This window comes from Cynocephalus volans, chromosome 15 (genome assembly GCF_027409185.1).
Source record: "Cynocephalus volans isolate mCynVol1 chromosome 15, mCynVol1.pri, whole genome shotgun sequence".
In the NCBI taxonomy this organism is placed as follows: domain Eukaryota; kingdom Metazoa; phylum Chordata; class Mammalia; order Dermoptera; family Cynocephalidae; genus Cynocephalus; species Cynocephalus volans.
Genome location: NC_084474.1, coordinates 1,676,964 through 1,691,890, shown reverse-complemented (window position 1 = coordinate 1,691,890; position 14,927 = coordinate 1,676,964).

Genomic DNA, 14,927 nt, shown 5'->3' with positions numbered 1-14,927 from the left:
TAATCCTTATGCCAAAGATGCGTTTTTAAGGTGGCAAATTCTTGTTTCCTACATATGCCAGATGCTGTACTGTGTGTGGAGGATACAGAGGCTCAATGGCAGGTGACTGTGCCCCCAAAATGCACCTCTGAGCTTTTTTTCTCCTTAGCAGTTTGATGTGGTGCAGTGGTCCCCAACATTGTTGAGGGATGAAGCATGCCACCAGCAGTAACAGTAATTCAATTAAAGCAATGATTCTCAGTGAAGAATTTGAGAAAAGACAATCAGAAGCAAGGCATTTATACTTGGAGCCTGGTCAGGGGTGCAGTCTCCTTGGTGGGGGTATGTGCAGCTTGGAAAATGGTCCCTTTGACTCTGATACTTATGAGTAGGGATCATGGAAGCCGCTTCTCTCTTCTCTTACTTCCTTTATGAGAACTACTGTGTAGGAATCGGCTTCCATAAACCCCAAATACCAAACCTTCCCTCTCCTGGTCTTTCTCCAGTGTTCCGTGTAGCTCCCTAGGGCAAGCAAGGAAACAGACAAGCACAAGCTTCACACATCTCTACGTCAACGTTTGTGCTTTTTGACCAGAACCTTTCCTTCATCCAGCTTGCTTATTAAGCTATTCCCTTTTGTCAACACCATCAGGAAATCCAGTTTATCGCTCTTTTCAAATTCCTCCCAACCCTTAGCCCTCTATTTCCTCACTTCTATCTTTATCTAGTCTAGATCATAGTTCAACATTTTAATAACACTCTCACCAATATCGTAAATACTCTTGACTTCCTATTATCTTGTTCACTCACCTGGCAACAGCCCCACTCAAGACAGATCACATTCTATTTTTACTTTACCCAAGATAGAAATCTTTCAGTCACTTAACACTTTCTCTTCTTCCTCCCAAACCTCTGCAGTAGCCAATTCAGCATAAATTAATTTTAAATGAACTTGACCACATTAATTTTTTTGCAGCAATTTTTAACATCTCTGTCTCTTCATCATATCCCATATAGTCAACCAATCATCAACTTTTATTGATTTTAGCTCATACATATCTTTGAGGAAAAAAGTGTTCCCAGTAGGTTTTCTCAGAGGCAATCTGGCACCAATCAAACCCAGCTGCCACGTTGCAGCTTGCTGATTTTTCCCCAGCGTTAGTTAAAATTACACCATTCTTCAGCATAACTTGCTTAAGTGAATGCCTATGTTCTTTACGATAAAGACAAAAATACTCAGCATGGACAACAGGCTGTTCATTATTTGGGGACACCTTTCTCTTCCACCTCCTTTATTGCATTTCCCCCCGTGCTTCCTGCACCCCAGCCACATAGGTCTCCTCTCAGTGCCTCAAATGTGCCACTTTTTCTTCTGGATCAGCTCCTTTGTATGTTGCATTGCCTCTGTCTGGCATGTCTGTCTACTTCTTCATTTGATTACCTCTCACTCTTTCTTCAGATTTCACGTCAAGCGTCATGTAGGGATGATGCACATTTTCCCCTGCTCCTCAGAAGGTTCAAGTCTCCTGAAATAAACTGACAATAGATGAATGAGAGAAAAGGCATAGAAGTGTGTTAGCGTGAGTGTGCTCGGCAGCCATATAAAATGGGGAACTCAGAGAAGGGCCAGAGGGTTGACGCTCAAACACCCTCTTCACCGGGGAGAGAGATGCAGACATAGGCGATTTTGAGGTGGTAGTAAACGATTTTCAGGAAAATTGAATGGGCCCAAGGAACAACAGTTTATAAATGACTCTCTCTGGAAGCTGAAAAGACTGAAGAGGAGGCGAGAGCCTGTGACTGAGTCTGCATGGGTGTGGTGGTGTCCCCCATTCCCCTTTCCTCAGTCTCCCTGCTCGGTGCAATCTCAGCGAGGGGGTCACAGGAAATTGCGTTCTATTTGGAGGCGCTTCAGATAACGGAGGTTCAGTGAGAGAAGCCCCTGCACGCGGGGAGAGAAACAGGAGCAGGTCAGAAGGTCCTTGGCTCTGAGGATACTTCTAAGGCCTTTTAATTTCCTCTAGTTCAGAGTGCTTGGCATGCCAGAGCACCATACTCTGGGGTTTTGTCTTCTGAGCCCCAGTAGTCACTGCCCCCAAGAAGCCTGTTTGTCCTCCATTCTAGGTCGAGCTCCCTTTGTGCGCTCTTATGGATTCAATTTCCTTTCCTTTGAAACATAATGTTTTGCAATGATAGGCACATTACTTTAATTATGTGCATTTTCCCCTTCTCACTGCAATGTCATCTCCATGGTTTTAGGAGCCGTATCTATTTTGTTTTCCATTTTATTGCCAGTAAAGAGTACAGTGCCTCTACTATTTAATATTATATTTGTGGTGTTTTTATATCTGGTCTAGTACAAGTGCTATATTATGCCCTCGAGAGAAGGAGTCACTGCTGAAGCATGAACGGCTCAGTGTGGGGTGGGAGTGAATTATTTGTCCTGTTTCAGAGATATCCCCCCTCCTGTCACACACAAACCTACCCTGTGGAAAATTAGCTGCACTGTCCGGGAAGGGGACAGTCTCTTTTGTTAGAAATAAAAAAGTGAAGGCTGTCAGGTAAGTATCTGTTTCCCCTACAAGACAATCAATAAATAGGCCTCATTTTTGTTTTAAAGTCTGTGACCTAATGGAGTTACGTAACGGAGTAGGAATATTAGAGCCTTTTTAGATTGCAAGGATTAGGAATATGTGAATATGTTCATGGTAGTATTCCTCAGGGTCAGAAAATGAAAGAGAAGCTAGAGTTCTATAAGAACCAAACTGTGAGCTAATCGAGACAAAGTGCCCGGACAGGGGCAGGACCAGGCAGGTATATAAACAAAAAGATGGAACATGAAGAAAATACAGCGAAGCAGTACTAAGGAAGTGCAGCCGCCCCCTCCTGAAGGCTGTGCCACCCCAGGAGCAGAGTGAGGGAGGACTTGCTGCTCGCTGGTGCAGCAGGAAAGGAGGGACAGCATCCACATCAGCAGCATGTGTCCCCAGTGACTGTACCGATTCTCCAAAGGGAGTTAGCAAAACATCTCCTTTGGAAATCTTTTCTAACACCGGCTGGCTGTGTTCCCTCATTTGTTTGAAAAACACAGGCGTCATCCCACCATTGTGGACGCTTTAGTAATTCTCAAAGGTGGTGCCATCGTCACGCTTGGTGAATCAGGCAAATGTCTGACTGGAGAAGCCAAATTCTCAGGTTTATTAAGGATGTCAGAGAGGCCCTTTATGATGAGAGAGTTGCAGGAATATTCCCAGTCCCAAGCCCAGAGCATTGCTGAGTTCTTTGTATCTTATTTTTCAAACCAGAGACGGACTGTGTGGCAGATTAAAATGTCATCCAAGTTTCTGACCTATGTCTTTTCAAGAAGTGGGGTCCATTTCACCTCCCCTCTACCCTGGGCCGGCCTGAGACTGCTTTGACCAGTAGAGCCAGCAAAGCGATGCTATTCTGAGCCTGTTAAAGGTTTAGCAATTTCTGCCCTGCCCTCTGGGAGCCTCTGAGCCATGAACAAGAAGCCCAACTACCCTGCAGAAGTGACCACGTGGAAGAACCCTGGGACCCCAGGGTTAGAAAGACAGAGGGATGCGACAGAGCTCTAACACCCTGTAAAGGCACCCACATATGAAAAAGGCCATGTGCACTGGACCCGGTAGACGCCAGACCAGCTGCCAGTGAAAGAACACTCAGTTAGTTGCCCCATGTGGTATAGAGGTACAGTCCAGCTGAGTCCTGCCTTTGTTTCTGACCCACAAAATTATTACATTAATAAAATGATTATTATTTTTGTGCTGTTATGTTTGGGGGTAGTTTGTTGCACAGGAATAATAACTAATTTTTTTTTTTTTTTTTTTGGTCACTGGCTCATATGGCGATCCAAACCCTTGACCTTGGTGTTATCAGCACCACACTAAACCCTTGTGAGCTAACTGGCCAGCTGTTACACAGCAATAATTAAATGGAAGCATCTGGGTAAAAAGTTTAGGACAACTGATCTAATCAATAGCCAAAGTGGTCATGAAACTCACCTTTTACTTTCCCTCTGCCTATATCTTATCCCTGAGAGATTCTTCGTAAGGGTGAATGCATCAGATTTAGAGGTTATAGGTTTTAGATTCTCATCACTGGACGTGCCGCAGCCTTCAGGCCATATACAAGTTGTCAAGCCCTGAGATTCTAGCCCAGGAACTAACTGTGAGTGTGTGTGGTATCCCTTGTGTATCTGCTGTAAATTTAAAACACATCACAGATTAATTAAATGAGATGCCAAAGCAAATTTACAAATTGTGCAAGAAGAGATCAGCTTCTGGAATGGCAGTAAAGACCTTGGTGAACCTGCTGTCCTTCTAAAACAACAAAAATATAGGCAAGAAAACTAAAGCCAAACAATTAAAAACTTTTGTCAATTGGCCAAAGCCACAAAGCCACCTGAAAGCCATCTCTCCAAAAGAGAATAAACCTCAGTTATGGGTGGGGAGGGGGAGTCTGTGAATTTTAACTTGGAGCTACTTACATCCCCATCTCGATGGTAAGGTAGACAAAAGCCAGCAGCATTACTGACAACAGAGAGATCTGACTGCTTTTACATCTTTAAAAGCCCATCTCCAGAGCACAGTTAACATTTTATCCAAATTTGTAGCTTCCTGGAAAATCTCAGAGCATGGTGGTTATGTGATTTAACTCAGAGTGTAACTCTGTAGCATGGAGGAAAAGGAAGCCTACTGCCAGTCATTGCCCAAACAACAGCAATTCCTAACAACATCTCAGCTGCCTAAGTGGGAGGCTGTGATTTCAGCCGAGGCAAACGAGAGGCTGGCTGGGAAAAAGGAAATCCAGGAGAACTAGACAGTCACAGGGAACTTTGAAAAGCTCCCACATATTCCTAGGGGTCTAAAAAGCAGTGTGAAAGGTCCCCCCTACCAATAAAATAAAATAAAATAAAATAAAATAAAATAAAATAAAATAAAATAAAATAAAATAAAATAAAATAAAATAAAATAAAATAAAATAAAATAAAATAAAATAAAGTAAAGAAAACCTGGTAAATAAGAGGTCACCTCTGGCTCACTCACTTCTGGCTGACTGAGCCATGTACAAGCAGAAAGCAAAGCTAAGGCTTCTTGTAAATTTCCTGAAGTTTGAAAGCTGGACTTCTCATACAGATTTCTTTTGCAGAGAGTAGAGATATAAAGTCAGGGCATGTAAGAAAACCTCACCAATCATTGGCTGACCACATATTGATCCCAGGTGTGATCCCTAGGAAGCCAGCCTTAAAAATAAAAATAGGAACTTAAAAAAATTAGTAGAGGACTCAACTCAGAAGAAATATATTGCTGAGAATACAAAATCTACAGAATTTGTTCAGAGAAGTCACGAAACACATAAGCAGCAATAAGAAGAATGATAGCAGCAACAAAAAAATCAGCCACAACAAACTTTGGGGATCAGAAGAATATGATACTAGCATTGCAACAATATGTCTAAAATATCTAGCTTTCAACAACAGAAAATGAAAATAAAACATAGGGACACTTTGCTCATGGCTTTTCAAGATGGCAGCGGCTGCAGCGGCTGGCGCGGAGTAGCTGAGGTGGAAAAGGCGACCACTGGGCCTCAGGCAGCCGGGAAGCTTGTGGACCTTCCTCTGGCCATCTCTTAAGGGAGGACTGCTGCTGCTGGCCGGTCGTGGGGGCTGAATGCCACTTTGCCCCCGGCAGGAGAGGCTGCCTCATTTACAGGCAACAGCTTTGAAGTGTGGAGCAGGAAAAGAACTGTTTCTTAGCTGCAAAAGCGAGTCTCGAAACAGGGAACACGGCGCCAGGGCTGCTGTGGATGCAGCCAGGATCCCGGAGGCCGGGGCCGCGCTGAAGGCGGCCAGCTGCCCTATTCAGGATTCGAGGTTTCAGGCCGGCATTAAAGAAGATTCCTGGGAGCGCCCGAGCCGCGCCGTGACTGAACAGCCCGAGGCGGCAGCGGCCGAGAACTGGGAAAGGCAGCAAACCAGAGACAGAGAGCGAGCACCCGACCTGGCACAGCACTGTGAGTGACCCCTGGCACAGCTCTGTTCGGGGGGTGGATGCCCACGTGGCTCCCGCCTGCACCACCAGGCCACTCACCGCCCGGTGCTGCCTCCATTTTCCCAGGTGCGGGCAGCTCCACCCTGCTCGGCCATCACTGAGCCCTCCCACTTGCTTGGCCTGGTGCCGGGCTTTCCGGAGCCTGCGGACCGGCCTCCGCTCCCACTCCCTCCGCGGTTCTCTGGCGAGGCTGGTGGCAGTGGGCGTCCCGGGCCAGTGTCGGGAGAGCAAGGAAGTACGGGTGGGCCGACTGTCACTCCACCATACCCTGGACTCCGGCCCCAGGTAAACTCCCTGTTACTGGGAGGCAGATACCATCTCTGCGGCCACCAGTTTGGAAAAAAGCCTAACGAATTTCTGTTTGGGAATAGTGTGGTAGGAGAGTTCCCAGGTCCGCTTGAACCTGCCGGAGACCAGGCTGCAGGTGGGCGCTAGACTCGGTTTATACTGGGGGGATACAAAGGTGAACAAGACCCGAGAAAGATCTACATAGTGCTACAAAGGCACCCAGAGAGACCGGTCGTCTATGCCCAGCAGAAACCTGGTAGACTTCCTGGGCGAGGCGGTGCCGAGCAGGGTCTTGAAGGCCCAGTTGATAGACGAGGGGTGCAGAAGACACGCCCCAGCCCAGCACAGTGCGCACAGAGTGGGGAGACGTGCGGCCAGGGAGGCAGAGACTCGACAAAAACCACATAACCGGTGGGGTCGCCACTGCATGATCTAACAGCCTGGGCCAGAGCACACGGAACAGGGAGAAGTCCTACACAGGAAGTGAAAGCTCAACAGAGATCACACACCCTGTGGTACGTGATCCACCAGCCCAGCAGAGTCCAAGCTGACCAGAAAGGTGGCTACCCGGAGAAGCCCAAGACCCGAGGCAACTACACACACAAGGCACTAGAGGCCAACTGAGCAGTCACGGAGGGAGCCATACGAAATTGGCAACCACAGCAACATCCTAGTTAGTCATTAGTCTCAAACCGGTGGACTGTGAAACCCCCGGCCACAATGAATAAACACCAAAAAAAAGATACCAGAAATACAAAAAATCAAGAAAGTACACCACCAAAAGTTAATAAATCTCAAACTCTAGATCCTATAGAACAAGAAGCCCTTGAAATGACTGACAAGGAATTTCGAGTGATAATTCTAAGGAAACTGAATGAGATACAAGAAAACTCAGCTAGACATCATGATGAAATGAGGAAAAGTATACAGGATCTGAAAAAGGAAATGTACAAGGAAATCAATGTCCTGAAAAAAAATGTAGCAGAACTTGCTGAACTGAAGAAGTTATTCAACGAAATAAAAAACACAACAGAGAGTTTAACCAGCAGGCTTGTCGAAGTTGAAGAGAGAACCTCTGAACTTGAAGATGGGCTGTTTGAAATAACACAAGCAGACAAAAAGAAAGAAAAAATAATCAAGGACATTGAAGAAAATCTGAGAGAGATATCAGACAACCATAAGCGCTCAAATATCCGAGTCATGGGTATTCCAGAAGGGGAGGAAAATGGAGATTCCATTGAAAATATATTCAACAAAATAGTGGCAGAAAACTTCCCAGGTATAGGAAAAATCACAGATCTTCAGATCCAGGAAGCTCAATGATCTCCAAATGTATTCAACCCAAAAAGACCTTCTCCAAGACATGTCATAGTCAAATTGGCAAAACTCAGAGATAAAGAGAGAATCTTAAAAGCTGCAAGAGAGAAGCGTCAAATCACCTATAAGGGAGCCCCAATCAGGTTAACATCAGACTTTTCATCACAAACCCTAAAAGCTAGAAAGGAATGGGATGATATTTTCAAAATACTAAAAGACAAAGATTGCCAGCCAAGAATACTCTACCCTGCAAGGCTATCCTTCCGAAATGAGGGGCAAATAGTATATTTCTCAGACAAACAAAAACTGTGGGAGTTCACTACCACACGACCACCCTTACAAGAAATCCTCAAGGGAGTACTGGGTTTGGTTCCTGAAAAATAACTACCACTGCCATAAAAACCCAAGAAAAATCAATACCCACTAGTATAATAAAAATGGCATTCATGAAGAGAAAACAAGCTAACAAAAACACTATCTACAACCTAAGGAACCAACAAACACAGAAAACAAACAGTAAATCAGAAAGCAAGGAACAAAAGACACCTAAGACAACCAAACAACCAATAAAATGCTAGGAATAAATCAACACCTTTCAATAACAACTCTTAATGTAAAAGGCTTAAATTCCCCAATTAAAAGACACAGACTGGCTGACTGGATCAAAAAGCAGGACCCAACTATATGCTGCCTACAAGAGACCCACCTCACCCATAAAGATTCACACAGACTAAGAGTGAAAGGATGGAAAAAGATTTACCATGCAAACAGAAAAGAAAAACGAGCTAGAGTAGCTATTCTTATATCTGACAAAATAGACTTTAAACTAAAAACCATAAAAAGAGACAATGAGGGACACTACTTAATGATAAAAGGACTGATCCATCAAGAAGACATAACAATCATAAATATGTACGCACCCAATGTTGGAGCAGCCAGATTTATAAAACAAACTCTATTAGACCTAAAGAAGGAGATAGACACTAATACCATAATAGCAGGGGACCTGAACACCCCACTGTCAATATTAGACAGATCATCTAGGCAAAGAATCAGTAGAGAAACACAAGATCTAAACAAGACTCTAGACCAATTGGAATTGGCAGATATCTACAGAACATTCCACCCAACAATCTCAGAATATTCATTTTTCTCATCAGCACATGGATCATTCTCCAGGATAGATCACATATTAGGTCACAAATCAAGTCTCAATAAATTCAAAAAAATTGGAATTATCCCATGTATCTTCTCAGACCACAATGGATTAAAACTAGAAATTAATAACAAACGAACCTCTGGAAACTATACAAACACATGGAAATTAAACAGCATTCTACTTAATGACATATGGGTCCAAGAAGAAATCAAGCAGGAAATCAAAAAATTTATTGAAACTAATGAAAACAATGATACATCATACCAAAACCTGTGGGATACTGCAAAAGCAGTATTGAGGGGAAAATTTATTGCATTAAATGCTCACTTCAGAAGAATAGAAAGATGGCAAGTGAACAAACTAACACTTCACCTTAAAGAACTAGAAAAACAAGAACAATCCAAACCTAAAGTTAGCAGACGGAAAGAAATCATTAAGATCAGAGCAGAACTGAATGAAATTGAAAACCAAAAAACAATACAAAAGATCAACAAATCAAAAAGTTGGTTTTTTGAAAAGATAAATAAAATTGACAAACCATTAGCATGGATAACAAAAAAAAGAAGAGAGAAGACTCAAATAACAAAAATTAGAAATGAAAAAGGTGATATTACAACTGATTCATCTGAAATACAAGGAATCATTGGAGACTACTATAAACAGCTATATGCCAACAAATTTGAAAATCTGGAGGAAATGGATAAATTTCTGGACACACACAAGCTCCCAAAACTGAACCGTGAAGACGTAGAAAATTTGAACAGACCAATAACAATAAAGGAGATTGAAGCTGTTATCAGAAGGCTCCCAACAAAGAAAAGCCCAGGACCAGATGGATTCACAGCAGAATTTTACCAAACATTCAAAGAGGAATTGATACCGATTCTTTACAAACTATTCCAAAAGATTGAAACGGACGCAAATCTCCCAAACTCATTCTATGAAGCATACAGCATCCTGATACCAAAACCAGGTAAAGATATAACCAAAAAAGAAAACTACAGGCCAATATCCTTGATGAATATAGATGCAAAAATCCTCACTAAATTACTAGCAAACAGAATACAGCAACACATACGTAAAATTATTCATCACGATCAAGTGGGATTCATCCCAGGGATGCAAGGTTGGTTCAACACACGCAAATCAATAAATGTGATACACCATATTAATAAACTCAAACACAAGGACCATATGATCATCTCTATAGATGCTGAAAAAGCATTTGATAAAGTTCAGCACTCATTCATGACAAAGACCCTCTATAAGTTAGGTATAGAGGGAAAGTATCTCAACATAATTAAAGCCATATATGCCAAACCCACTGCCAATATCATCCTGAATGGGGAAAAGCTGAAAGCTTTTCCTTTAAGAACAGGAACTAGACAAGGATGCCCACTCTCACCACTCCTATTCAACATAGTGTTGGAAGTACTAGCCAGAGCAATCAGAGAAGAGAAGGAAATAAAGGGCATTCAGATTGGAAAAGATGAAGTCAAACTGTCCCTGTTTGCAGATGACATGATCCTATATATCGAACAGCCTAAAACCTCTACAAAAAAACTGCTGGAATTGATAAATGATTTCAGCACAGTAGCAGGATACAAAATCAACACACAAAAATCAGTAGCATTTCTTTTCTCCAATAGTGAACATGCAGAAAGAGAAATCAAGAAAGCCTGCCCATTTACAATAGCCACCAAAAAAATAAAGTACTTAGGAATTGAGTTAACCAAGGAGGTGAAAAATCTCTATAATGAGAACTACAAACCACTGCTGAGAGAAATTAGAGAGGATACAAGAAGATGGAAAGATATCCCATGCTCTTGGATTGGAAGAATCAACATAGTGAAAATGTCCATACTACCCAAAGTGATATACAAATTCAATGCAATCCCCATCAAAATTCCAAAGACATTTTTCTCAGAAATGGAAAAAACTCTCCAGACATTTATATGGAACAATAAAAGACCACGCATAGCCAAAGCAATGCTGAGCAAAAAAAATAAAGCTGGAGGCATAACACTACCGGACTTTAAGCTATACTACAAAGCTATAATAACCAAAACAGTATGGTACTGGCATAAAAACAGACACACTGACCATTGGAATAGAATAGAGAATCCAGAAATCAACCCACACACTTACTGTCAGCTGATCTTTGACAAAGGCACCAAGCCTATTCAGTGGCGAAGGGACTGCCTCTTCAGCAAATGGTGCTGGGACAACTGGATATCGATATGCAGGAGAATGAAACTAGATCCATACCTCTCGCCGTATACTAAAATCAACTCAAAATGGATTAAGGATTTAAATATACACCCTGAAACAATAAAACTTCTTAAAGAAAACATAGGAGAAACACTTCAGGAAATAGGACTGGACACAGACTTCATGAATACGACCCCAAAAGCACGGGCAACCAAAGGAAAAATAAACAAATGGGATTATATCAAACTAAAAAGCTTCTGCACAGCAAAAGAAACAATTAAAAGAGTTAAAAGACAACCAACAGAGTGGGAGAAAATATTTGCAAAATATATATCTGACAAAGGATTAATATCCAGAATATATAAGGAACTCAAACAACTTTACAAGAAGAAAACAAGCAACCCAATTAAAAAATGGGCAAAAGAGCTAAGTAGGCATTTCTCTAAGGAAGATATACAAATGGCCAACAGACAAATGAAAAAATGCTCAACATCACTCAGCATCCAGGAAATGCAAATCAAAACCACATTGAGATACCATCTAACCCCAGTTAGGATGGCTAAAATCCAAAAGACTCTGAACGATAAATGCTGGCGAGGCTGCGGAGAAAAAGGAACTCTCATACATTGTTGGTGGGACTGCAAAATGGTGCAGCCTCTATGGAAAATGGTATGGAGGTTCCTCAAACAATTGCAGATAGATCTACCATATGACCCAGCTATCCCACTGTTGGGAATATACCCAGAGGAATGGAAATCATCAAGTCAAAGGTATACCTGTTTCCCAATGTTTATCGCAGCACTCTTTACAATAGCCAAGAGTTGGAACCAGTCCAAATGCCCATCATCGGATGAGTGGATATGGAAAATGTGGTACATCTACACAATGGAATACTACTCAGCTATAAAAACGAATGAAATACTGCCATTTGCAACAACATGGATGGACCTTGAGAGAATTATATTAAGTGAAACAAGTCAGGCACAGAAAAATACCACATGTTCTCACTTATTGGTGGGAGCTAAAAATTAATATATAAATTCACACACACACAGACACACACACACACACACACACAAACCGGGGGGGGGGGAGGAAGAAGATATAACAACCACAATTATTTGAAGTTGATACGACAAGCAAACAGAAAGGACATTGTTGGGGGGGAGGGGGGAGGGAGAAGGGAGGGAGGTTTTGGTGATGGGGAGCAATAATCAGGCACAATGTATATCGACAAATTAAAATTTAAAAAAAAAACAAAAAAACACTTTGCTCATCACTTTCTTTCTCACTGCTATGTATACAGTAGTGAAATGATGATCAAAGTTGAATGTGCATGAGAATCAATCCCTTGGAGAATGTGTTAAAAAAAAAAAGAAAAGAAAACATAGGAAAATATGGCACATGCATAGGAAAAAAGTGAGCAAACAGAAAATGTCCCTGAGAATGCCCAGACTGTAAATTTAGTAAATGAAGCTTCAAATCAGCCATTATAAGTAAAATATCTTGAATTAATTATGTAGGATAATAATGTCTGACCAAATAGAGTACATCAGTATAAAGACAAAATTATTAAAACAACAAAAATGACAAAAACAAACAAAACCTCTGGAATTGAAAAGTATAATAACTGCAGCAAAATGTTTAATAAGAAACTCAGCATCAGATTTGGGCTGACAAAAGAAAGAATCAGTGAATTTTAAGGTAGGTCAATAAATATCATTCAATCTGAGAAGAATAAAAAAGAATGAAAGAGAAAAGAATGATGAAAAATCAATAAAGCCTCAGAGACTTGTTGGAAACCATCATGTGTACCAGCATATGCATAATGATAGTTCCAGAAAAATAATATAAAGAGAATGGGGCAGAAAAATGTTTGGGAAATAATGGCCAAAACCTTCTCAAATTTCATGAAAAATTTTAATGTACACTTTTAAGAAGCTCAACAAATTTCAAGTAGAATAAACTCAGAAACCCATACACAGACATATCATAGTCAAATTAGTGAAAATTAGAGAAAAAAAGGAAATCTTGAAATTAGCAAGAGAAAAATGACCTATCACAGATAAAGTATCTTCAATAAGATTAATAACTGACTTTTCATTAGAAACCATGAAGACCTGAAGACAGTGGAATGACATCTTCAGAAAATGACATCCTGTCAACCAGGATTTCTGTCCATCTGAACACTCTTCAAAATTGAGGGAGAGATTAAGACATTAAAAAAAAAACTTAGAATTTGTTACTAGCAGAGCTGCACCACAAAAAATAGTAAATGTAGTCTTTCAGGCTGAAAGAAAGGAACATAAGCACTTGACGATAACTCAAATCCACACAAAAATATAAAGAGCACTAATAAAATTAACTATATAGAGATTATGAAAGGCAATATAAACATATTTATGTTTGTCACACTTTCCTAATCCTATGTTTTAAAAGACAATTGCATAACTAATAATTAGAACAGAGGGCTGGCCAGGTAGCTCACTTGGTTAGAGTGTGGTGCTGACAACACCAAGGTCACAAGGTCAAGAGCTCAGATCCACTTACCTGCCAGCTGCAAAAGAAGAAAAGAAAATTGTGTTTATCCACTTACGATATTTAAAAATATAATTTGTATAGCAATAATTGTACAAAGGAGGTGAGAGGGAACTGAGACATATTGTAGCAAAGCTTTGTATATTATTAAAACTAAATTAGTATTAATCTGAACTAGATTGTTTTAAGTTAGAGTACGAAATGTCATCCCCAGGGTAATCATTCCTAAAAAAAAAACTTAAAAAATACAGAAAAGAAAAACGAGGTAATTAAAAGGTACACCAGAAAACATCAATTTAACAAGAGAAAAAACAGGAATTGTGGAACAGATGAACAAAAAAACATAGACATATAGGAAATATAAAGCAAATGGCAGACATAAATCCTACCTTATCAGTAATTACATTAAATGAAAATATGTTAATCAGTTAAAAGTCTGGGATTGACATAATGAATAAAAAATTACCCAAATATACACTATCCATAAAAGACAGTTTATACTAGAAGGCACACATAGGTTGAAAATAAAAGGGTGGAAAACAATACTTTATGCAAACAATAACCAATGAAGAACTGTAGTGGTCACACTAGTTAAGATGAAATGACTTAAAAATACAATATTTTTTATTGAGAAGAAGGTCAATTTATGAAGAAGCCATATGGGTATAAGCACAGAGCCTCAAAATAAATGAAAAAGAGTTAGCAAAATTGAAGAAAAAAATAGACAATTAAAAAAATAATAAACAATTTAACAATTATTTCTAAGAACTGATAGAAGAACAGTTAGGCAGAAGATCAGCAAGGAAATAGAACACCTGAACACTATAGACCAACTGGATCTAGTTGACATCTCTGGAAAACTCTGCAGAACAATAGCAGAACACACGTTCTTCTCCAGTCATGTGGAACGTGCTCCAGGATAGACCATATGCTCGGCCATAAAACAAACCTGAATAAATTTAAAAGGATTGAAATGACGCAAAATATGTTGTCTAATTACAATAAAATTAAATTAGAAATCAATAACAGAAGAAAATTTGAGGAATTCACAACTATATAGAGATCTTTGAAGTAAACAATGGGCTTAAGACGAAAACGTCAAGACAATTACAAAATACTTTGAGAGAAATGAAAATAAACACACCACATACCAAAACTTATGGAAAGCAACTAAAATGGGTTAGAGGGAAATTTAAAGCTATAAATGGACATGTTAAAAAAAGAGAAAGACCTCAAATACTAACATAAACTCCCACCTTAAAAATTATAAAATGAAGAGAAAATAAAATGAAAGCCAGAAAAAGGAAAGGAACAATAAGGTTAAAGTGGAAAAAAAAACAAAAAAACCCAAAAAACAGAGA